Source organism: Suricata suricatta, chromosome 13 (genome assembly GCF_006229205.1).
Source record: "Suricata suricatta isolate VVHF042 chromosome 13, meerkat_22Aug2017_6uvM2_HiC, whole genome shotgun sequence".
Lineage (NCBI taxonomy): Eukaryota > Metazoa > Chordata > Mammalia > Carnivora > Herpestidae > Suricata > Suricata suricatta.
Genome location: NC_043712.1, coordinates 71623691 through 71642120, shown reverse-complemented (window position 1 = coordinate 71642120; position 18430 = coordinate 71623691). Strand labels below are relative to the sequence as shown.

At 44.5% G+C, this 18430-nt stretch overlaps 1 long non-coding RNA gene across 3 annotated transcripts in view; it reads left to right on the top strand.

The window, feature by feature from the left end:
* LOC115276580 overlaps positions 1-17690 on the top strand; it is a 91553-nt gene extending 73863 nt beyond the window's left edge. Inside the window, exons 2-5 of one of the 3 annotated variants that reach the window (XR_003902006.1) lie at positions 1823-1962; positions 15433-15585; positions 16005-16146; positions 17454-17690. This is a non-coding gene — a long non-coding RNA (uncharacterized LOC115276580). Of the gene's footprint in view, positions 1-1822; positions 1976-15432; positions 15586-16004; positions 16147-17453 lie in introns of all 3 variants that reach the window. The other 2 variants (XR_003902007.1, XR_003902008.1) reach the window with 2 other exon arrangements.
* The last annotated feature ends 740 nt before the right edge of the window (positions 17691-18430 follow it).

Below are 18430 nucleotides of genomic sequence, written 5' to 3'. Positions count from 1 at the left end.
CCAGACTTAGACACAATGCATCATGAGGCCAGATTCATTTAATGCAAAGGATGGCATTGTTCAGAGATAGAATGCCAGGTCTTTACTCATCTTACTCCTTTTTTTAATACTTTTTTTTTTTAATGTTTATTCTTGAGGAAGACAGAGCATGAGCAGGGGAGGAGCAGAGAGAGAGGGAGACACAGAATCGGAAGCAGGCTCCAGGCTCTGAGCTGTCAGCACAGAGCCCACGTGGGGCTCTTACCCACGAACTGTGAGATCATGACCTGAGCTGAAGTCAGACACTTAATGGACTGAGCAACCCAGGAGCCCCTATCATACTCTTTATGAGGGGTCAATGAAAGAAGGGGTGTCGTTGCTCCCAGGGCCATCCCCAGAGAGGTGGCAACAGGGGGCAGGCAGTTCTCTTTTTAAGTCATTTGTACAAATGCTGATGCTCCCAGTTATGTTCCTGTACAGTCATTATGATCAGCTGACATCTTAAATAGCAGTTAATGTTCTAGCAGAAGTAACTGATGAAGTGTGAGAGGGGAAGGAGGGACGAGGGCGGGTAGTAAGGGTTGTGGTGAGGCTGGGAGAAATGCCTTGAAGGGAGAGGAGGGTATAGACAGCCTGGGGAGGAGGGGTCTTGATAGAAGATGCAGAAGGAGCTGTTTTGGTTTTTCTTTTGTTTTGCTACTTGAAATTCTTGTCATTTCATGGGTTGCTAACTTGATCTTCTCTTTTAGGAAGTGGAAAAGTAGGATTTTTCTATAAATTTGAGGGTGATCATATAACCTTCCCAATGAATGCCGGAAACCTGCTTATTTTATCAACAGCAGGAAGTCCAGCCTCTCCCTTTCCTGTGAATTTGTGCAGGGCCTCCAGGGGTTGGCTCAGTGGAAGGCATAGGAGTGAGGAATGTGGTCCTGTTGGGTCCTCATCTGATGCTACTTTCCCCCTACTATTGCTGTTTCTCAGGCTGCCACATGGTGACACTGTTGGGGTTGAGTCCTGCACAGTCCCCTGGAGACGGTCTTTAAGGCTATGTCTCATTCCGATGTCTAACAACTCCCGTGACGGAGGTTGTTGGCATATGGGTTACGGGTTGCGCTTTTTATTGGGTGCAAAGAAACAGAGATAGAGCAGAAGGGGTTAGGCAGGAATGTGGTTTCATCGCTAGTAAATTTGATAAGGAGACAACTGGAGGAGGAATAAATATTGACAACAGCAGAAACTGCCCATAAATTATCCATGGGGTCAGGTCAGATGTATCTTTGAATTATTCACTGGGATCATACAGGCAGTTTAGATACACACACACACACACACACACACACACACACACACACACACACACAAGCCCCTGTTGGCTCTGTGCAGCTAGAACCCTCTCCCTGTTTGTGGGGCTAAGAGTTAATCAATGCAGGAGCAAATCAGGGAAGTTACCTGGGCTATAAGGCCAATGGAGACAGGAAAGCTAGTTCCCCTATTACCTGTCCCCTTGGTTTGGATGAGTTAAATGACAACTAAAATGTGACCTACTTCTTAAAATGTGTCCATCTTTGTTTACATGGTACCATGCGGAAGGACACAATGCCCTTAGAGAGGGCATCATGTTTCACTTGACACATACCTGCTTGTCCTCAACCCCATGTCCCCACTGATCACACATACTTTTTCCTACTTGTGTTTCTTGTTCCTAGAAGAGGACCTAAGAAAGACATGAGTAGAAATGTGTAAATGATTGATAAAACTTAGTGCCTTTCCTATTTTAGGCACCTCAACTTTAAGAGTGGCTGTCCTTTTAAGGAAAGTAATGTGATTAACTTTGGAATTTCAGGTAGACATGAAATCATTATGGTATATGAACCTCCTGAAGGGAGCTCGACTCAAGATTTGGGCCTTGTTACAATGTCTTCATGTTCTCTCTGCTGAGATCCTACAACCTAACCTGCAGCTCGATTCTTCCCAACTCTTAAGGTGAAGACTGGCTGTAAGTCTCTGAGACAATTAAATGTGTTTTACCATTTGGCACTCATGTGTATAGCATTTAGATCTCACTAAATATATCATATTTAGATCTCACTAATAAAGATAGTATTTGGATCTCACTAAATTTTCATTCTTTTCCAAATAGGATTCTCAGCCTTTGAGGTTTCAAGTTAGGTGAGGACATGTTGACTTTACATATATAGTTTTTAAACTAGTCCTCCTGATTGAAGTATTAGTTTCAGGTAGGAGCAAGCAAAAAAGGTCATCAAATCTATGTTGCAAAAGGTTATGACCGCCTTTACACAAAACCTCTACCTAGTTTTAAAAGACAATACGTTTCCAGGTCTTTGCTTATGTAACTCCCCCCGCCCCCATGGTAGTTATTTTAAGTCCCTTTTTGGCATATCAGTTCTCAGTCTTCTTTGGTTTTATTTTCTCCTAATGGGCCACATCCCACTTATTTTAGGTTTGCTTTTGTGCCCGAATTCTCTTTTAAATGCCTTGACTTGTAGGCATCGACCCTGAGGGAATCTCCTGATATGTTGTTCTCTGTTCCCTCCTATTGCCATCCGGCAGGGAGTTCACAAAAGGGCATAAAATGCTCTTCCCATGATGCATTGGCGACAATTCAGTTTCTAGTAGCTGGGAAATATCAATAAATAGACCGTGCTTCTGCTACCTCCCAGGGGAATTTTAAAAGAGTTATTATGACAATTGTGTCGTAAGCAGGGCAATGTACTGTTGCGGGGGAGTGCCAGTCCCGGAGAGGGAGGACTCTGGTCAGGGCTGCGGCCTCGGTGTCCCCGATGGCCTTAGGAAGAGCTTCCCAGCCGTGGTGGAGTGTTGACCCAGCTCCAGATTCATCGCCGAGATCAGCTGTGCTCTGTGCTCTGCGGAGAGTCACTTTGGCCTGTCTGAAGGAGGCAGCTGCTGTAAATTATAAGTGCGGATCCAGGGGATAATTCTTGGCTTTCATCACGCTGTGAAGGCTTCAGCAATTAATTTCTTCTGTTCTTCTTGCAGCCAAGGGTTCTCCGCATTATTCATCTCTTTGGGCAAAAGCCATTGGTGGCTTCTGAGTTATTTTCTCATTAGGTTTGGGGTGGGAATTACCTGACTGTGGCTGGCTGGCACTCGTAGTTCATTTTGTGGGTGGATTGTGACCGGGTAGGACCTCGGCAGTCACTGCATTTGTCTTAAGCTCCCAAGGCACAGAGTTCAGCATGGCGTTTCCATTTGACATGAAGATAGCAGCTTGGCATTTTCAAATCCAGAGGCACAACTTCCTGCTGGTGTCACCTCTGCACGTGGCTGGTTTACCTGTGTGCACATGATGAGACCCAAGTAGTTCCTGGAGAGGGCCAGACCTGGGCTTTTATTTCTATTACTGCATAGGAAAACAAAAACAAAACGAACAGGCCCCCGCCCAAACACTAACGTTTCCCATTGGGAGATTTAAAACTTGAACAGAATGGAGTCTGAAAGAACCCTGGGTTTCTAGCAAGCCACAGGGGAGAGACTGTGGAGGCCAGAGGATGGGATTTAGTCCCCAAGGGTCTGTCTCAAGTCTCAAGTGCTCAGAGACTTCAGAGGACAAACATGAGGGTCTCTGCAGGACCCTGCAACATGGTCTCCCTGGTTATTTGTTTGTGTTTTTGTGTGGGAGGAGGGCTGATAAATTCACTGCGTGGCACAGAGCAGTGATTTCACTCTTGCCTTTTCCCTGTTCAGCAATGTTCCCTCTTCTGTGTCTTTGCCAGGCCCATGCCACTTCCAGGTCAGCAGGCAAAGAGCACAGACACCGCTTAATGAAAGGGATGCTTGGGGTCCTCTGCAGTCTCATAGAAACAAGTAGATTGGAAGGTGTGAGAAGAGAGGAGCTGCATTCAGTTGGTCAGAGTGGGGCCTGTTTCTCAGGAGGCCAGCTCGAGTGTCTTGCAACCTCAACGCATAGAAGCCGGGCCTTTCCTCCTCCCAGAGAGGTTTAATGAAGGGATGCTGGCTGGATGGGGACACCATGAAGTGAGCCAAGTTGGTTTTGAGTGTTCTTTGTCTTCTCTGTGATTAGAAATTCACTTCATGGTATAGCACCTGGTCTTAGCACAGTCTGTGGGCAGAGTAGGCACTTAGTAAATACTCAGTGAACAAATGGGTGAATAAACGGCTGTGAATCCATCATGTTGGGCGCCCTCCTTTTGCACCGTGACTCACCCTGGTTTCCGCACTTCTTTTGCCTCCGTAGCAGAACTTCCCGGCTTGCTGTTCCCCCACTGCTGAAGTAGTCCTCTCACTGGAATGTAATCTGAACAGCTCCTTCTCTCTGAGGCATAATAGTAGCTCGTGAATGATTTGATGTGCTACCCTCGAAGGGTTATGCACATTTTAACAGGTGACAGGTAACTGGAGACAGAGTAAATAATAAGAACAGATTCATATTGTGGTGGAATTTCAAGTTGGTTGCGGGGCACGGTCCTGAGTCTGGAGGGGGGCATTTCTGTGAATCCCTTCACACCACATCACACAGGGAAGTCCTACACCTTCTTTGGTATAATTTTGTTCCTGGAGAGAGTCATAGATGATCTGACCAAGGTTATTATTGCTCCCCGAAGTGTCTGAGCCACTCCAAAGGAGTGTCTTTACGTCTCAGTGTGGGACAAGAATTGACATCTTCCGAATTCCAGCCTGGTCTCAGGCTGTGTTGGGGGCCCAGGGGAGAAGAACCCAGCACTGGGAAATACAGACAGGTTCACCATGCATTCAGGTTTTGTTTCCAATCAGACAAAATATATGTGGGGTCAATGAATCTGGAAAATAATTTGCCCAACAGCCTCTTTTTACGGAAGACATGTGTTGAACACAAAGTCATAACCATTAGATCTTTGGTGGGAGGGGACCAAGGGGCTGGTTCCGTCTTGGCGGAGGTGGGCAGGTGGAGTCGCTGGCTGATACAACTTGGCCAAGGTCACTCAGCAAGTAGCAGACGGCCTCCCAGTCCCTAGCCCAGCTCACCATTGTCCTGCACATCCCCATTGTCTCAATTCAAAAGCAGAACTTCGTCTGAGTCCGTCTCCTCAGTAGGACTGTGGGGAATGTGGGTGTCAGCAGTCTGGTCTTGCAGAGACTCTGAACAATACCAGGTATTTCCTAGCAGGTATGTGCTGAGTGTTCTCTCTCTCTGTCTGCATTTGGGGCATTCAGCATATAATCCTACAATTAGTTCATTAAAAAAAAATAAAAACGACTTGCAGGTCACCTTTAAAACAAAGGGAGAAGCAATTTTGAATTTAGCAATTTTTCATTTTTGACACCTAGCACCACCTCAAGCTCTGCAGTTACAAATAATGCTGGTGGGGAATGAACCCTCTGCACATCTGAAGAACGAAGGGCTATACATTATGAATAGAACAAGGATAAAGGAATTGGTTGTGTAGTGCAAGATATTTTGAGTACATTAATCAGCCCATCTCTCCTAGAGTGAGAATCATTTTTAAAAATGGGTATTACACAGAATGCAAACAGTTTGTGCAATTCAAGCCTGCTTGATGTACGATGGACGTATGAGGGCCAGGGGAGGATGTGAAATCACAGGGAGGAAGGCATTGAGGGAGTTCCTCAGGGTAAAATAAGGCAAAGGAAAGAAGCAGAACTTGGAAGAGGCACCAAGATGGCACCCAGTCCTACTTATATTCCCACAGTGCGTGGCGCATGGATTCATTTACCCAGCGGGCAGTGGTTAGGTGCCAGCCACGTGTCAGTCCTGACCCCATCAACTTGTACTCTAGGGGAGAAGACCGACACCTACTCAGAGCTCCAACAGGACCTGCTGTAATGGGAGGGAACACAAGGAAGCCCTATCAGTTAGGAACGTTTTCCTTTGCAAATGATGGGAAATACTGTTAATGGTGGCTTAGAGTTTTATTTTTCTCACATAACAAGAAGTCTGGAAATAGGCAGCTGCTCTGTGGGTTTACCACCTCAATGACACAAGGGCTGGTATCTGTGTGATTTTCCTGGGCTCTCCCTCAGGTTTCAAGATGGCAGCCATAGCTCTTTTGGGGTGGAGGTGAAGAGATGCCAGCAATGGTTAGCTTATTGATCGTTGGAAACTCTGTAAGTCCCAAGGGAGACTTCTGTCAACTGCTCATAAGCGCAAACTGTGTCATATACCACCCCCCTCTGCACCAGCTGCAAGGGGAACAGAGAAAATGAGACCTTAGCTTTTCTAGATCTGTCTTCAAAGCCTTCCTCTCTACACTAGGAGGCTGACAGATAAGACAGCAATAGCTTCCTTACTTTAGTGGGGTTTAGTGAATGGGCAGCACAAGACAGAAGAAGGGATGGGTAGGGTCTTACTTGGGACATCCATGCTCTTGACTTTGACCTTGTGGGGCCGCAGTAGACAAGCTGCATTTTGAAGCTTCTGTCAGGTGGTCCTTTTTTTTTTTTTTGCCCGGTAACGGCCAGATCCCTTCTCCTCCCAGGTTTAGAGATGCCCTACTATTGGCAGCACCTCCCCCAATTCCCTCCCCAAGCATGTACTACAGTGTTCAGTAGGCTCTCTTTACTGCCACTCCATTGTAAATAGTCCCTTTTCACATTACCTAATTTGAATGTAACGTCTATTTCCTTTGTGCCCCCCTCCCCCTTCGATATAATAGTAGGGGTTGGGAATGGGTATTTCATTAGCCAGCCAGCATTATCTGTCAGAGGGACCTAATGACCTGAATGGGGAGGCAGGGGAGGGCGAGAAGGGTGCCAGAGAGAGTTCATAGAGGAGCTGAGGTAAATTTCAGTGAATAGGTAGGATATCAGGTAGAGGAGGGGTGGAAGGTAGAGGTGATAGAGGACATACTATCTTCTAGCAAGAGCAGTTGACACGAAGAAACTGTGGAAATGTGAGGGAGCATGGTGGTAGTTTAGCACTAGCTGTGGACAGCAGAGAGAGGACTCTGAAATGTGGAATGGAGGAGCGTGCATCATGGAAGCCAGCTGGCCAAGGTGTTGGAACTTTTAACCTGAGGGAGACGGGGTGCCCTTAAATAATTCGAAGGAGGATGGGGCTTAACCTGTGTTTTACAAAAATCCTTCCGGTGGCACCATGGACGATCATTAGAATGGGTTGAGAAAACATCTGGGAGAGGCTTCGGAAGTGTCCACAAATTTTCTTCCTGAGATAGTAAAATCCCAAATGAAGTCTAACTTTCCCTCATGACCTTCCCCTCAAATTAAACCCTCCCCTCAGAACAATTACCATGTAGCCCTATTATATCCTGTATCACAGACTATTATGGTATTCTAATATTCTATTATTGTAATAGAGTACTATAGTTCACTACATTATTGACTTTTCCACTTATCTCTACAACTCCATGGGGACAGGGACCATGTCTCAAATTATCTTTGTATTCCCAGTGCATAGCATGGGGCCTGGCACACAATAAGCATCCAATAATTGTCTGCCGAATTGAATGTGGGAAGTGGGATTTTCATCTCCTGGTACAGACCTACTTTACATGCAAAGTGGTTACCTGGGATGAGTCTAGTATGGCTTGATTCTCGTATCTGACAGCTACTCTCTTTCTGATTGAAAGGCAGAAAGGAAAAAAGGAGGAGGAAGGAAGGGAGGGAGGAGGAAGAAGTACAGAAGGAAGGAGGAGTGGGCAAAGTCTGCCTTTCTGAATGCTGTGGAGGAGAGGCAGTGAGGAGGCGCCGAACAAGCCGGTACCTAGACCTTTACTGCACTTGACACCAAGAAGTCTGAAGCCTAAAGGAATAGAAACCAGATTCTTCTTTGTTTGGTGCAATGGAAGGGAGAGAAATAGACCAGGTAACAACAATGCATGTCTTGATTGTTTGCACAGTGGCTAAGTTATTTTTGCATGGGCTAAGGATTGCTGCCCAGAAGTCCTTTCTGAAACCCCAAGGCTGTACCTGATTCAGAGTAATGCTCAGAGATACTCCATGGGAAGAGCTGCTCCCTTCACTGATCTGGCTGGGGATGAAGGGCCCTCCTCTAACCCATGACCTGGATGACATTGAAAAGTAAAATCTGATCAAATGCATCCCTTGGGAAAGGTGGGGGAGGGGAGGAAGTAAAATAACAAATCTTGGAGGGTTACTTGAAAATAGTTCTTGAGACTTATGAAAATGTAGCCACAGATTAAAAAGTACTCAAAATGTCAATAAAGATGTAACTAGAGAAAAAAGTGTCAGAGAACAGGTAAATCTATCTACAAATCATGTCTTTAAAACCTGTAAAGTTGTGTTGGCTGGGATAGGGTCTTAGGACCTCAAAAGAAAATCTTTCAATAGTTTCTAGCATCTGTCCTAAGCCAGGTGATTGCCATACACATTACCTCATTGAAAATCTTACAAAGCTCGGAAGTAGATGGAGCTAGGATTTGAACTCAGTTTGTCTGATGTCAATGACTGTGAACTTCATCCAAGATGCTATTCTTGAAATACTTGTATCAGCTTTTCCGTATTTGCCCCATATTCTGTTTTTCAGTATTGTTCCAGAGGTTTAATTCTGTGAGGGGTTAATTCTCATTCCCGATGAAGGTTTCAGTTGTGAAATTGCGTGGTGGGTCTTACTCGTTCCTTGCAGAAGGAAGATTGAGATCATTATGGCTCTTGTGTTAATCTTTCAAGAAACACATGGGTTTTTCTTTCTCTCAGGTTTTCTGTATAGATTAGGTGATTTACTGTGTATTTGCCCTAGGAAGTATATGTTTTAGAAATAGTGTGAGGCCATCGTCACTGGTCTATGCTTTTATTCACCTTATTTTGCTCTTCACTGGAAGCAGGTGACTCATCCCTGACGCGTTGTACTCTGAGTGTAAGCAGAAACCCCAGTAGGTCGTGGTAAGTGCACCTGCTCTTTGCTCTTTATCAGGAGTGAACTTGGAGCCTTGAGAAGCGTACATGTGCTCATTAGCAGTCAGACAGGAGTTTCTTATTTCTTTTGGGTGCTGAAATGGGGAATTTTTTGCTGACGTTCATCTGGAATGCAACAACTTGGGGAGGCGGCCACCGTGGCTGGCAGTGCTCGGCCCTTCTGTATGTGACCAAAGCTCCTTGGGAGAGCAGCACCCCTGGCTAGGGAAGCAACAATTTCTTTTTCCTTCCTTCCTTCTTTGCTTGCTTGCTTGCTTGCTTGCTTCCTTCCTTCCTCTTTTTCTTTTTAAATGTTTATTTATTTTTGAGAGAGAGAGAGAGAGCATGAGCAGGGAAGAGTCAAAGAGAGAGGGAAACGCAGAATCCAAAGCAGACTCCAGGCTCTGAGCTGTAAGCACAGAGCCTGATGTTGGGCTCAAACCCACAAACCACAGATCATGACCTGAGTCAAAGTCTCAACCAACCAGGCGTCCTAGGGAGGCAGCAATTACTGTTTTAACCTGAGCAACTCTTTCTCCCAGTGCTTTGGTCATGGACAATTTTGCATCTCTTGGTGGAGGTAATGCCGTACATACCACACTCCTTTGCCTGTCCTTTGGTGATGGGCACTTTTGTCCTCAAGGGTCCCCTACCGTATTGTCTTCAGTCTGAGATCTGAGTTGTAAGGTGGAATTCAGGTTGTCAGCAACTCTAACCCTAAGGCCCAGGGAATTCCTTTAGAAGGCTGGGAGTAGTCTTCACAGTATTAATTTCATCAGGCGACCCATTCCTTACTACTCGGTTACATTCTTTGGTTATGGAGCTTATTTTCTTACTTTCACATAACTCTATACCTCTGGGTCTGGCGTGGGGATTACGAGAGCATAGCAAGGGTTAGATATGTGTTTGCTGAATAAATGGCTCCACCGGACAAGCCATTCTTCTTCTCGCTTTCCTCGCTTATTGAAAGTGTTGCTACCCACAGCTTGTTTCAGCAAGATTCTGGGGACAAATGTTTGCTGGGTGGGCGGACACTGCAAAGGACCAGCCCGAGGAGTCAGCTGTGTGCAGACTGTGACTGTATATAGAACTGAGCATCGGGGGGGATGTCACCTGGGTGGCTCAGTCAGTGGGGCGTCTGACTTCGGCTCAGGTCGTGATCTCACAGCTCGTGAATTCTAGCCTCACATCAGGCTCTGTGCGGACAGCTCAGAGCCTGGAGCCTGCTTCTGATTCTGTGTCTCCCTCTCTCTGCCCCTCCGCTACTGACACTCTGTCTCTCTCTCTCTCTCTCTCCTTCAAAAATAAATAAACATTAAAAAAAAAAAGAAAAGAAAATGGGGATTTAAGCAATTCCTGCTGAAACCTTAATAAGGTGACTCCTGAAAGCCCAAGCAAATTCCGGCAGCTGACATTTGCGTTGCAACTAATCTGAATCAGAGTATAAAGCATTGTTTGGACTCCAGGGGCATTTCCCTCCCACAAGCCCTACATTTGTGTTGTTGTTGTTTTGGTTTCTTTTGGCTTGGTGGAGCAGAAAAGAAAGAGCAGTGCTAAGATGGTGTCCAACCTTCTGAACCCAAAAGAAACCAACCAGTCACGTGGTGGCTTTAAGAATTGGAAAACGGAAGCTAAATAGATAGAGGGAATACCCACTCTTGCAAGCTCTAGTTTAGCAAAACAGTGGCCCTGTGGGAAAAACATCACTTGCCTAATTATCCTAAGTCTTTATGAGTGAACCGCTATTCACATCAGGGGACCTGTTACTTCACCCCTCATTGTCCTTTGGTCCCCTGCTTCCTGGTCCTGGATTACATTCAAATTGATAAAATGTTTTCGCTGGCCACATTACTGCAGTAAGCACAGAACTGTCTGCCGTCAGGATACACTTTTAGTCTTTTAGAAAAACAAGTAGGAAATGATGATGAAAATGGTTTGGAAACCAAAGGGGAAAAAAAAGGAAGAAATAATAATAAAAACATATTCCTGCAGGCGATCTGTGAGCTAGAGGAGGGGGGACCCCAAAGATCCCCAGCTTTGATTCGTACCTTCAGAGAGGTTTCCTGAATGACTGCTCTTTTGTGTCCCTGAAGCAGTGTTCCGTTTATCAGTCTGTGGTGTAATCCAAACCTATCAGGATAAAAATTCAAGGAGGGTGAAGGTTAAATGACAGACAGCCCGACGCGGGAACTCCAGAGTTGACAAATGTCTGCAGGACTTGACTGAAAGGCTGAGAGGGAAAAATCTCTCTCTTCGGAGCTGTGGAAAATAAAGGGGTGCTTGGCTGGGAGGGTGTGAAAGGAGGGCGACACTGATCCGGATGCCGAGAGCACCTTTTATTCCAACACTATGTTTAATTGTGGGGTGAGTCAACGGGAAATTCAGAACTGTCTCTTCTGTGTATCAGTGCTGATAAATTTGTGGCACTAAGCGGATTGTAGCTCAAAGCTAAGGGACTGATCATGGGAATAGAGGTTTCGATAAAATAGTAAGTTGTCTCCAGCGCTGTTGCCTTGCCAGCCTCCTCCTCCTCACTTGGACCCTCTTCCTTTCTGACCCCCAGGATGCTGGATGGGTCTTATCACTTCCTCCTTCTCCTCCTTTCTCCAATGCGTTTAGTTTCCTCTCTCCACAGCGCCTTTGTCTGCGTCACGCGATGTCTGGCATGTAGTAGGTGCTCAAGAAATGTTTGCACCTCTGTATTTGAAGCCATTCTTATCAAATTGGGTTGCCTCTGGTAGATTGCACATTGATGGCAGACACGGCCCTTCCCTGGCTGCAACGCGTGGTGTAGTGGTTAAGAGCTCCATTCTGGAATCAAACTCCAAGTGCTCTCTAGTATGTTACTTAACTCTTCTGGGTGTGTTTTCTCCATTTATAATAGTGCCTACCTCATGGGGGTCATTATGAAGATTAACTGAGTTTCTATTTTTAAAAGTGCTGAGAAGGTAAAAAGCTTTTTCTGGGAGAAATGGCATGTGTGGATAAAGCTTTTCAGTACGACAAAAGAATTGGAACCTGTAGATTCCTTAAAAGGTGAAAGTTGCAAGTATCTCTAAAAAAGAGAAAAATGAAGGATTTGGTAGGAGTGACAACCCTCTTCTCACCCCTGTATGTCATCTTTTCTAGAGAAGAAAAGATCAATCTCAAAAAATACACTAAAACCATGCTAAAAACGAAGTAGCATTTAATATTCAAAGATTATATCCAAAGAGGATTTCTGCAGGATCTAACACATCACCAATGTGTGGGGACTACTTTGTTGGCAAAGCATGGGGAAGGCAGGTGACCTCCTGCTTGTAAATGAGTGAATGATAAATAATGGGGAGGTATTCGTGACCACTTCCTTTTTAGGGTCCATACTGACATTTCATTCTTATTTGACTTATGGGTTGACTTCTGGCTTGGCTCATGTTATTCCAGTAAATTCTTTCATTTTCCCCTTCTCCTAATTAGAAAGCATCTTGCCCAAAGAAAAGACTGGATCTTGAATCAGGAAGATCTTGATGCTTCTTTGGCATCCAAAGCATGGAAAACAAGCTTTTTGTTGCTAATGTGTTCCATTTCTTACTGAGTTAGATAATCACTTGGTCCATTATTGCTTCCTGTCCCACAGTGGAAACTTGAATGACCAGTCCTTTGGGTGAGGACCACCCGTGCATAAGGGTGAACAAGAAGCTGTGGTAATAGTTGGTGGAAGTGGTCCTTGGGAAGAAAGAGTTTGTGGGTTGACTCTGGCATGTGTCTCCAGATTCTTAGGGCCAATATTCTGCCATGGGTTGGGCTGCCTTCACAGCACTGTCCTGTCCCCTAAGAGGGGCTCCGTGGAAACTTACTGATTCTGAGCACTGGTTTGTTGCAAGAGAGACCAAGGTATCTGTCCCCACTTACTCCTTTCTCATGTCATCCTCAAAGACCAGAGGACCCTGAGGACCTTGTCTGGACAGGGGGAGGAGTGGCCTGGTGAGCACACCCACAGGGAGGTAGCCATGCCCTGTGTCCTCTCGCTCTGCCCTCAGTGTCTTCCCCAGCACAAACTTGCCAATTTCCAGGCAATTAAGGGCGTCCTTTGAAGATGTTGTATTTTCCTTTCACTTTGTCACAAGAGTCCATTCCTGTAAGTCATTTGTCAGGAATAAAATTTCCCAGGACGATTTTCCAATATTCTCTCTTCATGCAGTTGTTCAGAAGCTTTATATGACTGTGCTGTATTCACTTCAGAGTTTTAGTATTTAGCTTATTTAGAGAGAAGAAACAAATATTATGATCATGGCAGCAGCCAATGAGCAAATGGTAATAACAGCAGAGGCCTAAATACAAAGATTAATTAACAAGAAACAGGCAACAGGCCCAGCTGTCTTGAGCAATTTTGAAGGCATAACTGGAAACGTGGAAGATGTTCAAAGGAAGACTTAAGTGGAGGAGAAAACATGTGCCATTAGCATGTACGCTGCAGATGTGAGCTTTGCCAGCAGCATTCTCTCTTCTTACCGTAAAGCTGAGGTCGCGATTACAATATCACATCAATTATGTCAAATTAAAAAATGCCACGTGACCCGAGAGCTGGAGGAAGAAATTCCACTGGTAAGGGCACTGGGGATAATTTTATTAGCTTAATCTCAGCATCATGTGATGCATTGTTCTGCTGTCCAGTTGTGTAACACAAAAGCATAAGTAGGTCTATTGAGACCTTTTTTTTCCTATTTGCAGAGAAACTCCTTTTGCCTTACAAATAAGAAATAACAAAGTATCTATAATTCAGCAGAAACCCTTTATAACCAGGATGACGACATCAGTTGTCCAAACTGGGTCACTTTGGAGAATGAAAGAGGATGTTATTAATAATTATGCTGGGACAGTGGACAGGAACCAAAACTGTCCCAGGCAAATTGGGACCCGTGATTGTCCAAACTATCAGCCTAGAGCACAGAGGCTAGATTTGTATCCGTCTTAAGAAAGTAACTAAAAGATTCTCAGGTTTCTCCTTTATATCTTACTGTATGTGGGGAGAGAGGAGTTGATTTAGAAGGAGAGGCACTTAGATTATATTTTGCTACATTTAGTTCTTTAATAATAAGTAGCTAATGGTATATTACTCTCCATTATGAACTTTTCCTTGATTCTTTTTTAAATTATTTATTTAAAAATTTTTTTAAATGTTTTTATTTATTTTTGATACAGAGAGAGAGAGCATAGAGGAGGAGGGGCAGAGAGAGAAGGAGACACAGAACTGGAAACAGGCTCCAGGCTCTGAGCTAGCTGCCAGCACAGAGCCTGACGTGGGGCTTGAACCCATGAACATGAGATCTGACTTGAGCTGAAGTCGGAGGCTTAACCGACTGAGCCACCCAGGCACCCCTTCTTGATTCTTAATCATTCTTTTTAACCCTCTGGTGTCTGCACATTTGATTTTACTTTCATTCAAAAATGTGTCCTCCTAATGGAGATTACTGGGATATTAGAGTGATTTCTCCCACAATTTTGGATGGACTCTGAGAGTTTTGCTGCAGCAGGATCCAGGGCTTCAACTTAGACCTTCTAGGATAATAGCCTTCCAAGAATTATAGCCGCTGATTTCTGTAGAGGTGAAACCGATAGGACTCTGCTCTCTTGGACCATCCATGCAGTAGTTCACTGATGAATGGGGTCAGGAAATCTCTCTCTTGGGCTCCTCAGAGCAGTGCATTATGGTCACAAGGATTTGGCTTCTTTTTCACCTTGCTCTGAATGCCAAATCCAAACCATCAGCTCACGATGACCTTCAGCAGTTCAGGAAACCATCACTTGGTTAGGCTGAGACCCAATCTGGGCAATTCATTTAATAAAGAAGTGGAAATCTTCCCTCGATGCTGAATGGGCTCAGTTTGACCTCTCTATCTTGAACGTTAGTCTCTTTCATTATTTTGAATGAAGAGAGGGAGGTTGACTGCACACAATTGCTGACCATCGTACAAATTGAGAGACATCTGGCCTCTGAGAAATCAGAAGGACTGCTCTGGATGACAGATAATTATCTTTCGGCTACTCTTGTCCCAGAGCAATTTGATAGTGCTGACTTTTTCCAACACCTGGAAATACTTCTCTTCTAAACTCCCACCTCAGCTAACCCTGGGCTCTGTGCTGTACCGTGGAGACTTCCCAGGCTTCATCTCCAAGGGCCACTTTTTCAAAGAAGCTGTCCTCTTGGCTGGAGAGAGGAAATTCTATGACTTTCTCTTTAGACTTCCTGACAGCGGAAAACAGTAAGGAAACATTCAAACTTAGACATAAATAATTCAGCACTGATTTTCCTGGAGTTTCATAACCAATATTAGTTTCCTTCACTTTCCGTCATTACTCCCATGTCCTTTACTGGGAGGAATAACCTTCCCCTTGTACCTGCCGTGAATTTGGTCCAGTAGCATATTGGGTCAGCGGCAAGCAGAAATTGATGATAACTTCACTGATAACAACCTTTTGTGCCCCCCCCCCCCCCCCCCGCCTCTCAAGATGCTTATAAGATTTCTCCTATTTTTAAGTTTCATATCACAGGGTTTGCTTTTTTTTTTTCTATTTTTTAAAAATTTTAATGTTTTATTATAGTGTCTTGCTGTGGCGACTTTTACCCCCAAAGAGAAAGCATGGTGGTAATAAAGAAGGTCTGACACGCTTTTTATGAAAGTGCTTCTCTGCTATGGCTGGGCCTCAGCTCTTAGATCTCTGCCAGTTTCTTCTTTTGTGGCATTAATAACACAGGTAACCAAAAATATTTCCTCTCCCCTCTTGAATTGCCTTTTATAGTTAACTGATTAGTGAAATATAAATAATTATGAAAATGTGGGCATGGGAGTGAAGAGGAAGAAAAGAATCTGCCTCCATTTCATCAACCTGCAGTGAACTCCTTCCTTTTATAGATTACCTGTCAACTCAAAAAATCATTTAAAAATTCTGCATGACTCAGAGCTATTATGAACTAATTCTCTTAAAGAAAGCTATGCTTTTCTTGGAAGGGGAAACTAGTTCTAGGTTACCTTCTCTTTGATAGAAGTCAGAGCTGCCTAATTTTCCCTTTTTCTTTCTCCTTTACTTCTTTTGCTTTCTTCTCTCTTTTTCTCCCCCTTCATCTTTCTTTCCTCCTTGCTTCTCCTGATTCTTAATGGCCTGTTCTACACCAGGAATGCTAAGTACAGAGCAGACGAGGGGTCAGAGGTGTGGAGAGGAGGAGGAAGCCATAGATCCGTCATTAATGAGCTGTCAAGAGAATGAATGAAAACAACAAGGCAGGCGTGACACATGTGACCAGAGGAGTCATGCCAGGTACTGATGGGCACTAGAGCCAGCGATGGGTGGGAAAAGGAGATTAAATTTGGCCTTGAATGGGGGCAGTTTTCAATGAGAAGGTGACTTTGCAGCTGGAATTTGCTTGGTGAGTGGAAGCTACCAAGGGTTAAGACACAGAGTTCAGAAGAGGGAGATGTTATGTTCAACTGATAGAGCAAGAGATGGTGCTTCTGAATTAGAAGGAGGTACATTTCAGGAGAAGCGATGTCGGGTGCTGAGGGAACCCTGAGAGGAAAGAGGGACAGGGGCAAACGTGGAGAGCACATGGACTGTCATCATGGGTGAGGGGGACCCTAACAGCCATTATAAATGATTGCTAATGACATCAGGAGAAGTTGCTATCATTATGCATGTTTCAAACAAGAGGAAATGGAGACTTAAGGAAGCCAAGCGATTCACCCAAAGTCATGTAGCTACAAAATGGCAGAGTCAGGGCACGAATTTAGACCTGCCTGACTCCAAAGCTAATCTTGCCTTCATTCACCAGTGCAGTGGAGGCAGGGACCTGGAAAAGCAAGGGCAGGCCTTGACAAGTCATTTATCATGTCAAGTGATGGGCCTGCTCCAAAGCACAGTGGCACAGAGCCCCAAGAACTCCCCATTTCTAAAGAAACTCAGAGCTAGTAGAAGAGTTCTCTTTGCAGCCTCATCTCTCTGGCTTGCATGCTCTACCTTTAGCGTTATTTGGCAGACTGGAAGCTAGGAGGTGAGGGAGGGTTTTCCGAGGCCATTTGGATGCTGTGTTAGGGGATTGTGTCAGGGATGACTATGTTATGTTGAGGTTAAAAAATGACCTCCAAACAGCTGTTTTTTAAGACAAAAAATATGCACAAATCACTAATGCCCCGTCTCTGTGCAGCTGGAGGAGGGACTCCATACAGTTTTCACTTGAGGACTCAGGTGGAAAGGGGTACCACCATTATCTTGTGATACTGAGTCCTCAGCACAGCGTGTTGAGGTTTGGCTCAGCTGGGCAAGAGGGTGCTAGAGGGTTGAGCTCTGGCAAGTTCCTGCTGTGGCCTGGAAATGATATACATTATTTCTGCTTACACATTACATTTTTTTTTAAAATGTTAACTTATCTTTGAAAAAGAGAGCACAAACGGGGGAGGAGCCAAGAGAGAGGGAGACACAGAATCTGAAGTAGTCTTTCAGGCTCTGAGCTGTCAGCACAGTCTGACACGGGGCTTGAACCCCGTGAGATCATGACCTGAGATGAAGTCGGACACTCTACTGACTGAGCCACCAAGGCGCCCCATTTCTGCTTACACTTTGCTGTCTAGGTCCAGTCGGATGGCTGCACTTAACTTTCAAGGGCAGAAGAAGAAGAATCCTCCATGTGGATACAAGAACAAGATACTGAAGCGTCTGAATAACGTCTACCACAGGAGTGTAGCTGTGCCAACACATTTGTACCTCCTTCAAGACTGAGGGATGATAAAACATCAACTCTAGATGGGCTAAGAATAGTCACTCTACCTTTTCCTTGAATTCTTTAATACAGTAGCCACTGTCCACATGAAGCTGTTTAAATACTTAAGTTCTACTAGCTACATTTCAAGTTTTCAATAATTGGTAGTTCCCATAATGGAAAGTGCAGATATATAGAGCATTTCCATTATTACAGAAAATTCTGTTGGCTATTGCTGTCTAGACTAAGGACCAACACATTTTTTTTCTGTAGAAGGGCAAATGACAAATGTTTGGCTTTTGCAGGATATCCAGTCTCAGTTGTAACTACTAAACTTTGCTCTGATAGTGTGAAATCATCCATAGACAATATATAAGCAAATAAACATAATTGCATTCTAATAAAACTTTATGTACAAAAACAGGCAGCAAGCAAGGTTTGGTCCATGAGCCATTTATTTTCAACCTTGCCTCAACCAATTGTGTTCTAAGGGAGGGGCAGCTACTTTTACATGATCATCCGTCAAGTATGTTAAAGAAACATCAGAAGTTCCATTTATATTTACATTAAAATTGAAATCCATTAATCTTCTATCATTTATCCAAACTGGCATTGGTTCCTTCTTTCTTGGCCTGTTTGTTGTGTGCTAACATATCATGTACATTAGACAGGAATTTTGTGTTCTGTTTTGTTTTAAAGTTTATTTATTTTGAGACAGAGCAACCAAGTGGGGTAGGGGCAGAGAGGGAGAGAGGGAATCCCAAGCAGGCTCAGTGCTTACCGGGGAGCCTGATGTATGGCTCGATCTCATGAACTGTGAGATCATACCCTGAGCCAAAATCAAGAGTC